General features: G+C 38.0%; 1 protein-coding gene across 2 annotated transcripts in view; it reads right to left on the reverse strand.

The window, feature by feature from the left end:
• Positions 1 to 9,548, reverse strand: part of kcng1 (potassium voltage-gated channel, subfamily G, member 1) — a 42,034-nt gene extending 32,486 nt beyond the window's left edge. Inside the window, exons 1-2 of one of the 2 annotated variants that reach the window (XM_079801822.1) lie at positions 9,432 to 9,548; positions 8,738 to 8,804 (exon numbers count right to left, since the gene is read on the reverse strand). The gene's annotated coding sequence lies outside the window, so the exon portion shown is untranslated. Of the gene's footprint in view, positions 1 to 8,737; positions 8,859 to 9,431 lie in introns of those variants that run through there. The other variant, XM_079801823.1, reaches the window with a different exon arrangement.
• Between the last annotated feature and the right edge of the window lie 3,640 nt (positions 9,549 to 13,188).

The raw sequence follows: 13,188 nt of genomic DNA on the forward strand, positions 1-13,188 counted from the left end.
TGTTGACATGTTGTGTCATGCCTGAAGCGCCTCCCTCCACCTGTCTACCAATCACGAAGTCAGTAGTGTTTCTGCATTCGGGTTGCCAGCTCTGCTATAGTTACCACAGCTGCAGCTACAAACTTTTTGGATAAACAATGTCTAACTTTACGAAACCTAAACGACCTCGTTATGAATCAGAAAAACGGCGTGACAGTGTCCGAAATAAAACAAGGATTTGAGATGCCTTTGAAAGATAGAGATGGCTGAAAACGGAGAATAATTTGAAGACTGATGCCAACGTTGCTAATTTTCTCCTGGACAGGTAAGGTTCATCTATGTTTGGCTAACTTGTACTTAATGTAAATGGACATTTCAAATATTTATGAAAGTCGAACAAAGATATGCATGTTCGTGAAAAGTAACGTTAGGTTAGCGCAGATGGAGGAGGTGGGTCATTGAATTGAAAAGGTAACGTTAAGGAATTGTTTGGTAAATAAAAACGGCGAGTCGTCATTGCTAACATTAGTAATGCATTATCAGAGCCCGTTTCTCTGTCATTATGCTGGGACGCTGAGGAAATCAACATTAGCACGCCTTTTATGGCAATGTGTAAACGTATTTGAGACAGTAGCCTAACGTTACCTCAGTAAAAATGATTCCTCATTCGTTCTTCGCATATATAGTGGACAAAACATGCTGCAAGTGGACCTGTATGACCATTGCTAATGTTATTTAGCTTTGCTGTAATTTTACTATAGTATTTTTTCATGTGGGAATGTACTGTCACATACGAGCGTTCATATTTACGATTATATTTGGCTAATCGCCATTAGTACATTTTTGCGATTCATAATTACTTCACAAAACATCGCTCTTGAAGCATAAACATAATTAACAGAAAGAAAAAAATCTTACTGTGTACGACTCGTCACTTGCCATTGAAAGCTCCGTGTAACGTTAGCAGCCTACCTTCCTGCTGGATCCTGCAGCCTATCTGGCAACCTCGAGTCAGGGGAGGGGGAGAGGGGATACACCGCTCTACAGTAATTTGAAAGTGATTGCAGTACCAGTTTTGGCCACAGTCCTACATACAGCTCCTTTAAAACAACTAAATGGTATTACATGTGTTTATGTGAAGTGTGTATTGGTGTGAGGTTGTGCATGTGTACCTCTCTATCTGTCATGTATCTTAAAGCTGCACTATGTAACTTTTCCGTCCACTAGAGGTCGCCTGTTCAAAATGAAGACGTAGTTTGATGACGCCACGTTTGAGCGCAGAATCTTGGGACATGTGGTCTTCACCTCACAGCCGGTGGGAAAGAATCGGGATAAGACTCAGGAATCATGATAGGAATCATGTTTTTTTCAGTTTTATTTATTCTTAATTATTTAAATCTGTAGCAATTTGAGATTTTGTTTAATGTAAAGGTCGTTACAAATAAAATTTATTATTATTATTATTATGTTCATGGATGTGATTATTAACGTTACTGTAGTATGAAGCAGAGCAGGACCGAGTGATGTGGAGCTGAGCCACTGGAGCAATTTTTAATAAGATGGACGCAACACACACCTCGCGAGCAGCGGAACTTTTATTATGCCACAGTCGCTGGCACCACTTCCGCTTTTCCGGTCATGAGTATGAGGTAACGCAGCTCTGTTCATCATGTTAGACACATCTGAGTGTGTTGAAAATGATGTTATGACGTTACTCTGTGCGTTTGCTCGGTGGCTGCTATGACCAGGGCTCGACATTAAGACGGTCCACATGCTTGTCCTTCGGACAAGTAAATCTGTCATGCAGTAAAAAATTTGCTTGTCAGGATTTTTTTTTTTTTTAAATATGATCTATTCTGAAGCAATATTCTCACCAGTGTTCAATCAGCTTTGACATGTTTAAATATGCATATTTGTGATATTTTTCACATAATCTTATTAAATATAGGCTATGCTTCAGCTTTCATTTTATATTTTTAAATTTGATCTATAAATTAAATTAGAATAAGACACTATAGGCTGTTACCAATCAAATTCAATTATTTACACTGAAAAATTACAACTGCATTAAATAATGTTATGAGATTATTTTAAATATTTTTGAATATACAAATAAGAAATGTTGGAAAGATGAAACTAAACCACCAGTAGGTGGCAGCAGGTGACCGTCTTAATGAGTGAGTCATTGAGTCGATTTGTTCAAACAGCTGATTCATTCTAGAATTAGGCGGTCGTTTACGAACAGGTCATTGAATCTTTGATTCAACCGATTCATTCAAAACGCTGAATCATTCAGTAACACACACTGTTGCTGAGAGATGCTCTACGTTTCTGTTGTGATTATTGTTTGGAACTATTTTCGCTGCTGAAATAGAACAAAAACAGTCCATATTGCATCTAAAATGTAAGTGACTTAATGTTAATTAATTGTTTATGGAACTGGCGTATGAAATCAACATAATTTCAGTCGTGATGGTATTCAGGAGAACAACACTCTTGTTAGTGTGATGTTGCTTAACTGTATTATATGTTATAAATATAAAAACTACACAATTTTAACCGTGTATGTTAACTGAGTTTCTTTGTATGAGCGGCGCTCATTTGTTTTCGATTTTTTCCTCGAGAGGCTGCGCGAGCCTCAACAGCTCAACCTTGTTAACGTCAGTTCGTTTTATATTATTATACACTATCGATCTCCACTTACACTAACTGATGCAGAATCATTATTGCACTTTGGTGATTCCCTAGTTATTTTCTGTTTTGACATTTTAACCAGGATACTTGTCCGTCGAGCAAGTAAAATTATTTTTCACTTGCCCCTTCAAAAAATCCACTTGTCCCGGACAAGCGTTAATGTCGAGCCCTGTATGACACTTGTTCACACTGCAGTGAGAGTAAAGCGTTTCTGCAAAATAAAACCGGAAACCGAGGGTAACGCAGATATGACGCAATTGACAGGCGACTCGGTTAAAATAGAAATTTTCTCACGATTTCCAAATATATATATATATATGGTCATGCAGAATAAGGCATTAATATGTGCTTTATAACTACTAATAAACAGCCAATATCCTAGTAATATGCATGCTAATAAGTGAGAATTTGACCCTAAAGTGTTACCTAGCGTATTTTTCCGTTTTGTTGCACACGACTATCATGTGACTTGAAATATAGTACATCATTTGCAAGGAGTGGTTTTATGGTGGCTTATTTTTGTTGTCCTTTTTTAACTATAAACCATCATTGTGTGGAAAAGAGCTGCAGAAAAATCAGAATTTACATTTAAAGGTAGGGTGGGCAATATGTTTTATAAAAACTTTTTGTTATACTGGCTAAAAACTCTGATAGCAAGCAATAATAGAAGTGGTCTAAATATTAAAACATGCACATATATCTTCTTTGAAAGTCAAACAATGTTCATCCACTCATTGCTTTCGGTCCGAGTTGTGGACAGGCAGTCATTGAGCGCCACAAACAAACAGCAGCCGCCTTTTACAGTTCCTCCTGGACCAAAACAATGACTTTATGCTGCGTTCACACCATGGCATAACCATAATTACAAGATGACAACCTGTGACGTTCCACCCGGAGCTGTTCACGTCCTCAGACTCGGATATGTCAATGCTATCAACACCGAAATTAAACTGCAGCAGTCAGGTGTTAAAAGTCAGAGCTTTGTAAGTTATGTTCATTATTATTGTAATGTTATGTGCTTTGAGACATGAGGTAATTTAACGCCGTCTCTTGTGACACTTTGCAGACTATACCTTTAATCATTTAGCACACACTTTTATCCAAAACGACTTACAAAGGAAGCAAATCACATGCAGTTTAGCAGAATATAGTTAGTAAAATGAGTGAGTAAATAATGACAGATGAATGGAACAAATTAACCCCCAGTTTTAACCAATCATCTGGACCCAAAAAGCAAAAACAAAAAAAACATATTCCATTGACAGCCTTTCAAAATTAGCCAAAACTTTATAAAGTAAACTGTCGGCCTCCGCCTTCCGTGGAAAAGTGTTGAATGTTGAAAGTGAAACTCAAGATGCGTACGTGACGTCATGACGAGCGGACCTGGTCGCATTAGTCTTTCGATCGGCAGGGGAACTTTCAACAATTTTTCCATAAATTGAACAGGGAAGGCGGTCGGCCGAAAGTTTACTTTATACATTTTTAAATATGGATATTTTTCTTACACAAACGCATCGATTCGCTTCAGAAGGCCTTAATTAACACCCCAGAGCCACGTGGAGCAGTTATTTGATGGACAGATGCACTTTTTATGGAACAAGAAACTATGCTTCCAACCACAGGTTGAGAGCTGTCATTCCAACCACACAACTTTGCGATGCTCTTTACGAATGTTCATTGGAACTATGGTTTCGGGAAATACTGACTCGTTGAACTATGCTGATAACGACGAAACTTGTGACTGTAGTTGGCTAACGCCGCTGGAAACGCACCCCAGGTTTGTGTTGGTCAATGGAGTAGTCATTTTCAGTTCCTCAAAATAGCAACACATCAACAATGCGCCTGAACACACCTTGTCTTTCAGACCGTGCTGCCCATGGGCAAAAAAACAGGCGTGAGTGCATTTTCTATTTAAAGGGGTCATAGAATGACATTTTTGTGCAAGTTAATATGATTCTTTAGTGTCTAAATGAAAAGTTTGTAATATACTTTAATTAAAAATTCTCATTAGTATTGTAAGAAAACACTCAATTTACCTGGTCAAAACCAGCTCAGTTTTTAGCAAGTAATTTCAGTGTATGTGACTTTAAATGATAATGAGCTTTGCTCACCCCGCCCCCTCTGCTCTGTGGGGCGTTTGGTTCGACCCGACACAACACCACAACACGCGTGGAATGTTGCCTTGACAACATTTGAGGGTATATTTTCGAGAAATAATGACAACGGGAGTCTCTGAAGACACATCTGAGCAACCTTATCAATTTGAACCGGAGTCGGACCAGGAACAGATGACGAACCCATCGAAGTTCGAACAGGACGTTTCTGAATGGTTGGTTAACGTCATGTCACTTTGATCTATCTTTGTACTGGCAGAGTAGCGTAGTTGCTATGTGTTTACTGATGTGTTAGTTCATTGACAGATTGATGTTATGTTATAAGATTTTTTTTTTTTTACATTACTTCTTAATCAGTTACAGACACCGTTATAAACCATGTACAAAAGTAAGCTTAGTGTAGTGTTACCACGTTAACTTTATCACCCGAGTACACAGTTTGGAATAACAAACATAACGCGTTGTTCATTATAAACGTGGGATTATGAATTATATTGAGAACGTCATAAACAGAAAGCATGCCGTAATGTAACTTACCCTGTAAACTTTAGCCTCATTCATCGTGAAGCGTGCAAGCGATTTGCAAAGATTAATATAAAGGTTAATAAAACGTTACACTCACATCTTCGATCTTCCTGAGGTGCAGCAGGAACACGATCCTTTTTTCAAGAGCAGCTTATTAGCAAAACCTGCTTTATACTGACGCTCGTTTATAAAGCAGTCTGCTGAGAAATTATTGCGCAAACATTGACGTTGATCGGGGGGAATATTCCCTTCTAAAACAAAACTCAGCACTGCAGCCACTGGGTCTTCAGCAGTTCGGATTTAGGAACATCAAAACGACTGCTGTGTTCGTTATTACACTCAACAACACAACACCACAATCGCTTAGACGCCATTCTGCTCCAGCGTATCAACAATGGCGGACTGATGACAGCTCGCTCAGGGCGGGTCTGTGTTGAAACGCTGCTGTCAATCAACAATCTTAGGAGGGGCGTACACCGTGTAACGTCACATGGTCGGACGGCTCGATTTGAGACAGGGGAAAATATATAAGGAGATTAAAAAAAAACACTGGATGTATTTTTATCAATATAGGATGGTTGTGTACAGGCACAGCCAACACACATTTCCGTATAATCAACTTGTAAAAGTGCATGTACCATTCTATGACCCCTTTAAACAATGTGGTGCTGGACGTGAAAATGATGACTGCGTCGGGCTGAAACTAGCAAGAAATAATTGCGCCGCATTGCGCCAGGTGTATGATAGGGCCCTAGATGTTTAAACCTAAGAGACAGCACTAATATTAATGTCTTTCTACACTCTCAGTAATTATACAGCATTTTCAAAATGATTAAGGTAATTTTTTAACTCTAAATAGTCGCTAATAAGCACCTGCTAAATGTGTAAATGTAAATGTAGTTAGGGTGAGGAAAAGCTGCTGTTCCGTCCCTGTAGTCGGTTGACAAACCTATAAATCAATCTGAACTCCTACAGGTTTATGCAAAACGTTTGTTTGTAGAGATCTAATCTCTTCTCAATAAGCTCAGAGTGTGAGTTCATTTCTCACCATGCGAATAACTGGAGAGGAAGTTGTCAGAGACACACAGTGAATCACTGTCTTGGTTAAATGGATAGACTGATTTTTATGTCAGTCATTTTCAGACTTGAATTTCATAATATGCAAATGCAACCTCAAGCTATACCCATTCAAGTTACAACTACACCGTGACGATGATGATGATTCACACATGGAGAGGACACATTCTCACCTTGGGAAAATGATGACCCTTCATACCCACTCACGGCCGTAGATGCCACTCAACCACGAAGAAACTCTTTCATTTTCAGATAAGTGTACTTCATTATGACTAAGTGTCACCAACTCTTCCCAAACCACCCACAGTGAGATTTATAACCCTGGATGTGTTGATACGTGCTAACAGAACTACAGTGAAGTCCAAAAGTCTGAGACCACTTGCCAAAATGCTGCTCATTTTTATGCAAATTATTTTCTCAGCATAACAATTTAAGTAAAAAAAACATCCCTGGAGTTACACCTACACCTAATGATCATTGTTCCCCAGCACGATTTGAGATCTTGAGCTTCAGTAGATGCAAGAACATCTGACCTTTCGCAAAAAAAAAAAAAAAAAAAACATTATCGCAGTCTTTAATTTTACTCATTTTTAGGGCTGTCAAAAGATTAATCGTGATTAATCGCATCCAAAATAAAAGTTTGTGTTTACATAATATATGTGTGTGTACTCTGTTAATTATTATTTATATATAAATACACACACATTTATGTATATATTTAAGAAATATTTGCATGTATATACTGTATATACATTTATATAATCTATAATATATATAAATATAAATGTTTTATATACAAAAATAATTTTTTTTCTTAAATATATACATGCTTGTGTGTGTATTTATATATAAATAATAATTAACAGAGTACACACACATATATTATGTAAACACAAACTTTTATTTTGAATGCGATTAATCGCGATTAATCTTTTGACAGCCCTATTCTTTTTACATATAACATTTTCTTGTTTGAAAACTATAGTTTAAAAAAATCAAAAAAATTGAATGGACCATTTCATATGAACAATTAAAATGATCAATAAAAGCCCAAATAGATCCTGATGTTGATTGAATGTACTGTAAATGCCAGAAAAGTATAGAAAATATTTAACATCAAGTGGTGCGATTCAAACATTAGCAGTCAAACGCAGGGCTTGAACATTATGAGATGCATTTGTGAATTCCGGATAAATGGTGCTGTTAAATTAAACCAATTCTGCTGTCATTTGGTAATGGCATCGTATTTGTCTTTCATCAAAGGGATTGACTGTCACACTGTATGCTCATCAAACACTGGACAAGAGTGCATCTATAATGTGCAACAAAATGGATTTGGGCATTCAAATTAAATACCACGCATGAAAATTTGTCAGCTCTCGTGACAAAACGAGCATAAGAATGAACATGAATTACAGTAATTAGATTCAAACTGTTGCAATTGCTATGCCATAAAATAAAACATAAGATGAACAAACAATGCTATTGCTCTAGTATTTCATATAAAATATTTATATAAATTACATTTATATTGAACAAGAAGTGATGAATTTTGTGTGAGCGAGGGTAATGTGATGGGTAACGTGTAATGTTAGTGTAATATTAGTGTTGTGCAATGTGTGATTTTTTTGTATGCTGAAATGTAAATGGACAGTGGATTGTTGTATGTTTGACCTGCTCTCTTGATTGCCTAAGACAAATTTCTCCTAAGGGAAATAATAAACAGCATAATAAGAATCTCATATCGAACACAAAAGATGCACAGCTAGCACTATAGTACTGTTTATCTACACGCTAAACTACGAAATATATTAAAGCAATGTCAGAATCAAAATGAATGATTTTAGGAGTTCAATATATTAAATATTTAGGGCTGTCAATTTAACTGAATAGCCTACAAATAATTGTTATAATTAAATAAATGATATATAAAAAATAAAATGTAAGATAAATTCCATAGCAAAGGATTGTCTGTCCATCAAGTACCATCATGTTTCTTCTAGCAGGGTTGTTTATGGCCATTTTGGCACTCAAGACGGCGAATTGTTGATGGCAACACACTCCACCAAACAACCCAAAAGAAGCTATTTTAAAGAGCAAGAACAACCTTGGACCCCACTATCTTTCATTGTATGCCATGGACAGGAAAAAAACACGCATTCGAAGACATTAGAGCACATGGAAAGAACACGTTGTGTGTGAACAGACTCTAAATCCACCTCAGACAATGGACAAACTCAACTAGTTTTAATGTGTTGCCTGCAGACTCGCAGAATGACAAAAACAAACAATATATTGATTTCTAAAGCCCCTTTTTGTCCATTCAATGCTTTGCCACAACAACATACCTTTAAAAATGAACATTCTTCCATCATTTATTCATCCTCATGCTGTTCCAATCTGACTTTCTGACCTCTGCAAAACACAACAGAAGATGTTCTGAAGAACGCTTTGAACCGAACAACATCGGACCCCATTGACTTTCATTGTGAAGACAAAAACACACTGAGACATTGTTCAAAATATTTTCTTTGCATTCCACAGAAGAAAGAAAATCATACAATATTGGCAACCAATGTCCCTATAATTATGATAATTTAAGGGATTTCCTGAAAAAATATTTGCAATCAATTGTGATTACTAAATCTGCATATCATATAATTTAATATTATGAGAAATAAGAATATGAGAAAATATTATGAAGAAATGTGCATCAGAAAAAAATGAAATACGCACTAAGGTGGATGAATGATACGCACTGAAATTTCCAGCGATATTGTTTTATCTTCTCTCAAACTCGTGCACGCTCAGTCCACAGGCTGCAATCTAACTAGCCCTGATCTGATTTGGGCAGCCCGTACTAGCGCAATACTTCCCTGACTCACAAACACAACATCCTTTTCAAGCTAATCTTTGATTGTTTGCATTCAGAACATCTTTTCTCCTGCATTCTCCGTTTAAACTTCCACCACAACAAAACAAAACTGCAAAAAGCAGAAAAAGAAAACAGCATGCACACTAACATTAGTTGGAAATACTTGCCGTAGTTCATCTGTAGTTGAGAGTGTTCATGGTGTGAAGGAATGAAGGATTCTTTCTCTTTTACTATAAAAGGAGAAGGAAAAATGCAGTCTGCAGCTCTGCGTTCCAACTCTATCTGATCCCTCAACAGGCTCTGGAGCTTCTGGAGTGCTGGCGGCACATTTGATGATATGAGCAACAGGCTACAGCTCCCTCCCTCTTTACACACACATCAACAGCTCTGACATCAGAGGTGGGATGTGCCATTATTCTAAGAGCTTTTGAGAGATATCCATAGCAACCAACCACCGAAGGAAGGATTCCTTCTTTTCGAGCAGGAATAGCCAAGTGTCTTTGAACTGACGGGCACATATGCATCCCCTTCAGCGCTGAGTGATTTTCAGAAGGTTTCCTTGTGTTGTATTCATTTAGGTGGCTCTACATCAGCTCAACATGTGCTAGAGAACTGCATATATATATTTCTGGATATGTGTATTACTATTGAACTGCTATTCAATGGGAGAAGAAAATCGGAAGTTTCACTTGTTGAGAGTTTTTTTCTCCAATTGGTAGTGTTGTAGTACTCAAGACCGGTCTTGGACCATTTTTTGAAGGTTAAGACCATTTTTTGAAGGTCTTGGTCTTGTCCCGGTCTTGGCCACATTTGTACTCGGCCTTGTCTCGGTCTCAGACTTAGAGGATTTTGTTTCAAGACCAGTCAAGACCACAACTGCTGGGATATTAATACATTGCCAGTACATTGTCTGATTTATTTATGAACATCATTAATGTAATTGGGTAATTTCATTTGATTGGTAACAGCTCTATGTAGTGTATTATTATCTAATTATATTTATTGATTAAAAATCATTTCTCAGGCGGTAATGTGGATCTTTATGAATTTAAGGAGTGCTGGTTTCGACTCGGTCTCGCCCTGCCTTGGTCTTGTCTTGGTCTCAACCCCTCAAAGTCTTGGTCTTGTCTTGGTCTCAACCCCTCAAAGTCTTGGTCTTGTCTTGGTCTCAACCCCTCAAAGTCTTGGTCTTGTCTTGGTCTCAACCCCTCAAACTCTTAGTCTTGTCTTGGTCTCAACCCCTCCAAGTCTTGGTCTTGTCTTGGTCTCAACCTCTCAAAGTCTTGGTCTTGTCTTGGTCTCAACCCCTCAAAGTCTTGGTCTTGTCTTGGTCTCAACCCCTCAAAGTCTTGGTCTTGTCTTGGACTCAACCCCTCAAAGTCTTGGTCTTGTCTTGGTCTCAACCCATCAAAGTCTTGGTCTCAACCCCTCAAAGTCTTGGTCTTGTCTTGGTCTCAACCCCTCAAAGTCTTGGTCTTGTCTTGGTCTCAACCCCTCAAAGTCTTTGTCTTGTCTTGGTCTCAACCCCTCAAAGTCTTGGTCTTGTCTTGGTCTCAACCCGTCAAACTCTTGGTCTTGTCTTGGTCTCAACCCCTCAAAGTCTTGGTCTTGTCTTGGTCTCAACCTCCCAAAGTCTTGGTCTTGTCTTGGTCTCAACCCCTCAAAGTCTTGGTCTTGTCTTGGTCTCAACCCCTCAAAGTCTTGGTCTTGTCTTGGTCTCAACCCCTCAAAGTCTTGGTCTTGTCTTGGTCTCAACCCATCAAAGTCTTGGTCTCAACCCCTCAAACTCTTGGTCTTGTCTTGGTCTCAACCCCTCCAAGTCTTGGTCTTGTCTTGGTCTCAACCTCTCAAAGTCTTGGTCTTGTCTTGGTCTCAACCCCTCAAAGTCTTGGTCTTGTCTTGGTCTCAACCCCTCAAAGTCTTGGTCTTGTCTTGGACTCAACCCCTCAAAGTCTTGGTCTTGTCTTGGTCTCAACCCATCAAAGTCTTGGTCTCAACCCCTCAAAGTCTTGGTCTTGTCTTGGTCTCTAGTGTTAATTTTGTCACCCATTTTTAATTTAGTCTTAGTCTTAGTCTTGTGCCAAATCTCCTTGTTAGTTTTAGTCATATTTAGTCATTCACATATCTTTTTTTGTTAGTCAAGTTTTAGTCGACTAAAAGTCTCGTCATTTTAGTCTAGTTTTAGTCAAACGACAACTCAAGGTATCTTAGTCAAGTTTTAGTCGACCAAAAGTCTCGTCATTTTAGTCTAGCTTTAGTCAAAGGAAAACTCAATATATTTTGTGGCAAAATAAGTTACATAAAGTACATATAACCTGCATAATGTGCAACAACACCATAGCTAACTGGTTGATTTACAGCTGCCATAGATGCCTAAAATCAGCATTAGCTTATGAGACGATGGGCACAAATATTGATTTCGATCTTGATTCGGTATGAATTCATATGTATATTGCCTACTGTGCATATAAGGAAAAATAAGTTTTTTACACTTTTTTGGGGTTATATTATATTTGCTTGCATTCTTTACTATTCACTATTATTAACATTTCAAAATTTCCCAAATAAGTAAGCAGTTATGATCAGTTATGATCTTTTGAGCAACTAGACTTCATGTATATTTATTAAAGAGCCATATGGGCACCAGTGGGGAATGGCATTACAAGTGAATTTTTTTATTTTTCCAGCCACAAAATGGCTCTAATTTGCCTCTTTGCAGTGGAATTCTCTATTTTAACCTTAATTAATACACTAATTGTAATATAAATAATACAAATATTAGAAGAAAAATATTTTAAGTGGTCATTAATGGACCATAAGCATTGCACAAATAGTATTTAGTACCAAAAGATCTCCTCAAAATATTCAATAAATATTATTGAATTAAAATATAGGCTATTTATTTTTAAAATAGTTAAGGTGTATGATCACATTTGACCATCAATGAGTACAAGTGTGACTTAATTAGTAAGGAATACCTGAGGGCTAAATACAAGAAAAACATTAATATTAATGTTAACAATTTTGTATCTCTACCACTCCATAATAAAATGATACTGTAAATGTGGCTGACGCACACTATGCTGTACGGTTTACCAAAAATTGCTGCAAACACCTGTGAAGTGAAGCTGTTGTGTAACTTACGCGGCTTAAGCCATTCAAATACTGACACAGCGCTAGAGGTATTGAGCGCTCCGGGAACCACGTGACCACACGCGCGCGGCCGCGAGATGACAGGCGGAGTCTGAGAGAGACCTGGGGCACGTTCAACGCTCAAACCGGTGCGCAACGTTTTGCTACGGTTTCCGGTTGAACGTCATGTTTCCTGGAAACGGTGCGCACCGGTGTGCAACGGGTTTGAGATGCGTTTTTTCTCGTTTGGTGGGTGTGTCAAATATGTCAGTCCAATCAGCAGCAACATGTATATAAACCACGCGGTATTAAAGAGATAGCTCACACAATGGGTCCAAGTGAAGATGTTTACATGTGTCATCTGCAGCTCAGTATACACAACAATTGAAGATATTAGAATGTCGTAAGAGAATATATATATATATATATATATATATATATAGGTCGTTAACGAACATATTTAGTCTCGTCTCGTCTGACGAAATTAACACTATTGGTCTCAACCCCTCAAAGTCTTGGTCTTGTCTTGGTCTCAACCCCTCAAAGTCTTGGTCTTGTCTTGGTCTCAACCCCTCAAAGTCTTGGTCTTGTCTTGGTCTCAACCCCTCAAAGTCTTTGTCTTGTCTTGGTCTCAACCCCTCAAAGTCTTGGTCTTGTCTTGGTCTCAACCCCTCAAAGTCTTGGTCTTGTCTTGGTCTCAACCCGTCAAACTCTTGGTCTTGTCTTGGTCTCAACCCCTCAAAGTCTTGGTCTTGTCTTGGTCTCAACCCCTCAAAGTCTTGGTCTTGTCTT

The sequence above is a fragment of the Gobio gobio genome, assembly GCF_949357685.1.
Source record: "Gobio gobio genome assembly, chromosome: 21".
Lineage (NCBI taxonomy): Eukaryota > Metazoa > Chordata > Actinopteri > Cypriniformes > Gobionidae > Gobio > Gobio gobio.